Source organism: Macaca mulatta, chromosome 3 (assembly GCF_049350105.2).
Source record: "Macaca mulatta isolate MMU2019108-1 chromosome 3, T2T-MMU8v2.0, whole genome shotgun sequence".
In the NCBI taxonomy this organism is placed as follows: Eukaryota; Metazoa; Chordata; class Mammalia; order Primates; family Cercopithecidae; genus Macaca; species Macaca mulatta.
Genome location: NC_133408.1, coordinates 170,135,617 through 170,141,488, shown reverse-complemented (window position 1 = coordinate 170,141,488; position 5,872 = coordinate 170,135,617).

The window sequence follows — 5,872 nt, the reverse complement described above, 5'->3', positions numbered from 1 at the left end:
ACACCCGCCACCACTCCAGGCCAATTTGTGTATTTTTAGTAGCAACGGTGTTTCGCCATGTTGGCCAGGCTGGTCTTGAACTCCTGACCTCAGGTGATCCACCCGCCTTGGCCTCCCAAAGTGCTGGGATTACAGGTGTGAGCCATTGTGCCCGGCCTCATTTGCATTTCTCGAATAACTGTGATGAATATCTTTTCATGTGCTTATCGGTCATATTTATATCTTCTGTGGAGACATGTCTATTCAAGTCCTTTGCTGATTTCTTATTTGGGTTTTGTTCTTGTTGAGTTTTAGAAGTTCTTTATATATTCTGGATATTAATCACTTATCAGATAAATGATTTGCAAATATTTTATCATATTCTGTGGGTTCTCTTTCCACTCTCTTGAAGGCGTTCTTCAAAGCATAAGCATTTTAAATTTTTATTATGTCCCATTCATCTATTTTTTTCTTTCTTGCCTGTGTTTCTGATGTCATATTTAAGAATTCATTGCAAAATTCAATGTCGTAAAGATTTCTCCTTATGTTTTCTAGTTTTAGTTCTTACATTTAGGTTTTTGATCCATTTTGAGTTAATTTTTTTTTTGAGACGGAGTCTCGCTCTGTTGCCCAGGCTGGAGTGCAATGGTGTGATCTAGGCTCACTGTAACCTCTACCTCCCAGGTTCAAGAGATTATCCTGCCTCAGCCTCCTGAGTAGCTGGGATTACAGGCATGCACCACACTCCTGGTTAATTTTTTTGTATTTTTAGTAGAGACGGGGTTTCACCATGTTGGTCAGGCTGGTCTCGTGCTCCTGACCTCGTTATTGGCCTGCCTCGGCCTCCCAAAGTGCTGGGATTACAGGCGTGAGCCACTGTGCCCGCCCACGAGTTAATTTTTATACATGGTATAAGGTAGCATCCAACTTCATTCTTTTGCGTGTGGATATCTAGTTTTCCCAGAACTGTTTGTTGAACAGAATGTCTTTTTCCCAGTCCAACTTTCTTTCCATTAGTGTTTTTGGTGGTCAGCTTTTTTCCACCTATTTGCTTTTTTCCTCCCAGAGACAGGGTCTTGCTCTGTTGCCCAGGCTGGACTGCAGTGGTACAATCATACCTCACTGGAGCTTTGAACTCCTGCACTCAAGTGATTCTCCCACTTCAGCCTCTGGAGTAGCTAGAACTACAGGTGTGCACCACCACACCCAGCTGATTTTATTTATTTTTTTTACTTTTATTTTCATAGAGATGAGGTCTTACTTTGTTGCCTAGGGTGGTTTGAACTCCTGGTCTTAAGCAGTCCTCCCTTCTTGACTTCCCAAAGTGCTGAGATTACAGGTATGAACTACCATGCCCGGCCTCTTCTATTTATTTTTAACCAATCTGTAATTTTTTTTTGAAAGTGTCTTTCTTATTTTATTTTGTTTTATTTTTTGTAGGCATGAGGTCTTGCTATGTTGCCTAGGCTGACTCTAACCTCTGGCCTCAAGTGATCCTCCTGCCTCAGCCTACCAACGTGCTGCGCTTACAGGCGTGAGTGACTGCACCTGGCCTAAAAGTATATTTCTTGTACATAGCATATAGTTGCTTTTTTGTCCAATCTGATAATTTTTGCCTTTTAATTGAGGTATTTATACCAGAGATCCACAAACTTTTTCTATAAAGGAACAGATAGTAAATATTTTAGGCTTTGTAAGTTTTCCAGTCTCTATTTTAACTTCTTAACTCTGTCACTGTAGTGAAAGAGGAAGCCATAGACATCCTCAAATTAATGAGTGTGACTGTGTTCCAATAAAACTTTTCATTTTCTTTCTTTCTTTCTTTCTTTCTCTCTCTCTCTCTCTCTCTCTCTCTCTCTCTCTCTCTCTCTCTCTTCTTTTTTTTGAGATGCAGTTTTAGTCTGTCACCCAGGCTGGAGCACAGTGATATGATCTCGGCTCACTGCAGCCTTGACCTTCTGGGCTCAAGCAGATACTCCCACCTCAGCCTCCCAAGTAGTTGGCGCTACAAGTGTACGCCACCACACTTGCTTAATTTAAAATTTTTTTCTGTAAAGACAAGGTCTCCCTATGTTGCTCAGGAGGATCTCGAACTTCTGGGCTGCCTTGAACTCCCAAGATGCTGGGATTACAAGCACAACCACAGCTGGCCAATAAAACTTTTCTTGTACAAACAGGTAGCAGGCTAGATTTTAGCTGAGGGCCATACTGTATCTACCCCTGGTTTAGACCATTTATATTTATTTTAATTAGTGATATGGTTGGGTCTTGCTATTCATTTTCTATTTGTCCCATTTAAACTCTTTTTTATTTTGGCTCTGCCTTCTTTAGAATAACAGTATTTTTTAATTAATCTTTTTAATCCACTATTGGCTTATTCATTATGCCTTTTTTTTTTAAAGACAGAGTCTTGCTCTGTTGCTCAGGCTGGAGTTCAGTGGCGTGACCTCAGCTTACTGCAACCTCCACCTCCTGGGTTCAAGTGATTCTCCTGCCTCAGCCTCCTGAGTAGCTGGGACTATAGGGGCCCACCACCACATCTGGCTAATTTTTTATATTTTTAGTAGAGACGGGGTTTTACCATGTTGGCCAGGCTGGTCTTGAGCTCCTGACCTCAAGTGATCTACCCACCTCTGCCTCCCAAAGTGCGGGGATTACAGGCATAAGCCACCCTGCCCGGCCAAATTATGCCTCTTTTTAAAGAACTGGTTGCTCTAGGGTTTATAATATGTATACTGAACTTATTAGAGTCTACCTTGAAATAAATACTACTTCATGTATAGCCGAAGAATGTCCCAACAGTACACTGCCAATTCCTCTCCCAACCTTTGTGTTATTGTAGTCATGTATTTTAATTCTATGTGCTATAAATCCCATAATACATTTACTAAGTACTATTCTACTTAGTAAATTTTCTTTTAAAGAGAATAAAAACTTAATTGTCTTTTAAATTTATACTACTTTTTATTATTTTCATTACTCTTCATTTCTTTGTTTTTTGTTTTGTTTTGTTTTTTGAGACGGAGTCTTGCTTGGTCACCCAGGCTGGAGTGCAGTAGCGCAATCTCAGCTCACTGCAACCTCCACCCCCCAGATTCAAGCAATTCTCCTGTCTCAGTCTCCAGAGTAGCTGAGATTACAGGCATGCAGCACCACACCTGGCTAATTTTTTTATTTTTAGTAGAGATGGGCTTTCACCATGTTGGCCAGGCTGGTCTTGAACTCCTGACCTCAGGCGATCTGCCTGCCTTGGCCTTGCAGATTGCTGGAATTACAGGCATGAGCCACTGTGCCCAAGCCATTTCTTCACGTATACCAAAATTTCCACTAGTATCATACTCTTTCCGCCAAAGAACTTCCTTTGTTTTTGTTTTGTTTTGTTTTTGAGACAGGGTCTCGTTCTGCTGCTGAGGCTGGAGTGCAGTGGCTCGATCTCGGCTCACTGCAACATACACCTCTGGGGCTCAAGCAATCCTCCCACCTCTCAGCCTCCCAAGTAGCTGAGACTACAGGTGCATGCCACCCCACCTTATTAATTTTTGTAATTTTTTTGTAGAGATAGGGTTTCACCATGTTGCCCAGTCTAAGAACTTCCTTTAACATTTTGCGTAATACAAGTCTATTGGCAATGAATTCGCTAATTTTTATTTTAAAAATTTATTTCATCCTCATTTTTAAAAGACATTTGCCTTGGGTATAGAATTAAAGGTTGACTCTTTTTCTTCTTTCTGCACTTAAACATGTCCCTCCATTGTTTTCTGTTTTGTACAACTATGGTCAAGAAGTTTGCTGTAATTTTATCTTTGTTCTTCTGTATATACTTTTTTTCTCTGGCTGCCATTGAGATTTTTTCTGTATCTTGGGTTTTTGTCATTGTGACTATAATGAGTATATAGATAAATTTTATTTTGATTTTGTTCAGTTCAATTGTATTTATGCTGTTGAGTTTCTTGGATCTGTAGTTCTTTATCATTCATCAATTTTAGAAAATTCTTGGCCATTATATCTTTAAATATTTCCTCTTCCCTATTGTCTCTCTATCCTCTCCTTCATATTGCTCTCCAGTTTTTAAATGATGAGTTCTGTACCTTCCTTCTCAACTTTTTCCTCTTTGAGTTTCCTTTGTGATCATTTCTATCATACTATCTTCAAGTTCATTGATTTCTTCATCAGCTATGTCCAGCCTGCTGATGATCCTATTACAAGGATTCTTCATTTTTGATGTTGTGTTTTTTTATTTCTCACATTTTCTTTTTTTATAGTTTCTATCTATTCTCCAAATTACCTATATGTTCCTATGTATCTTCTATTCTGCTAGATCTTTTAATATATTAGTGATAGTTATTTTAAAATCCCTGTCTTATGTATCCTTATTGCTGAACCTGGTTCTGTTGAGCCTGGTCCTATTGATTGTTTTATCTCTTGACAATAAGCTTTCTCTCTCTCTCTCTCTCTCTCTCTCTCTGTGTGTGTGTGTCTTGTTTTTCTTTTTTTGTACTATAATTTGTTATTGAATGCTGGACATCATGTATACAAGCCATGAGAGATGAGGTAAATATTTATACCTGGAAATGGCCATGCTCTTTCTTTTGTTAAGTTAGTATTGTAGAGGGTTGAGTTAATCTAGTTAGCAGTTGAGCTGGTTTGAGTTATGTTTTTGCTATCACTAACCTCAGTGCACCAGAAAGTGCCACTGTCTTGTGCTTAGTGTGGTGAATGGAGGGTTTCTCTCAGTATTCCTGTTCTGTCATCAGCTTTCAGCAGTACCTGCATACCTGTACTGTTGAGCAGGGATTTCTCTCCATAGTATTGCCTCCCCTTCAGCAATAGACTGTTGTTGCTTGCTATTTGTTACTAGGGTTGTTGCTCAGCCAGGTGGTGATTCTTGATTCTCCTAGTCCAGTCTTAGTCTTAGGCAAGGCCTATGCACCTGGGCTTGGGGGATGGGACCTCCTCAAATTCCTGTCCTCCTCCCCTCACCTGCCCCACGGTAGCCAAACTCTGCCGTGTATCTTCGGTGGGCTTGGGCAGAAGACTTTTACCTGTATCTCTCCCATGGGTAGTCTATCTCTACTTTATATTGGTTCAGGTTCTTGGACCCAAGAGGTTTTTGTGACCCTCCCAACCCCACCCTAGAAGCAAATAGCTTTTACTTCTGCCCTCCCACTGAAGCATTAGATATTTACTGATATCATGAGAGCACAAAGGATGAATTCTTTTCCTTTCCCAGATGTACACATGTTTATCTTCTACCCCTCCCCTGGTCATCCTGGTAGTCTGCTGCCCCTCCCCTAAAGCCCTTTAATAGGAGAAGGGTCATAGAATATGGGTGGTGGTTTGTGACTGTCTTCAGAAGCAGCAGCAAGTCATGTCCTGCAAATGTACACCATCAAGGGGGACTCTCTCTGGTCTCCTATCTTGCCCCCATCTTTCTTTTGAGCACTCAGTGGATACTGTTGGAGTAGACATTGCAACAAGTAAACATACATTCCCCTTGTGTCTGGGGCTCTGTATTAGGGTTCTCCAGAGGAACAGAAACAATAGGGTAAGTGCATGCATGCGTGTGTGTATGTGTGTGAGTGTGTATGTGTATGCAGAGAGAGGAAAATTTATTTCAAAGAACTGGTTCATTGGCTCACACAATTACGGAGGCTGACAAGTCCAAAATCTGCAGGGTAGGTAGCCTGGCAGGCTGGAGACCCAGGGAAGGGTTCAAAGGCGGTCTGCTGGCAGAATTCCCTCTTCCTTGGAGGAGATCAGTCTCTTTTCTCCTGAGACCTTCTACTGATTTCATAAGGCTCACCCACAGATAGAGGGTAATCTGCTCAGAATCAACTGAGGTAAATGTTATCTCGTCTTTTAAAATACCTTCACAGAAATATCTAGAATAGTC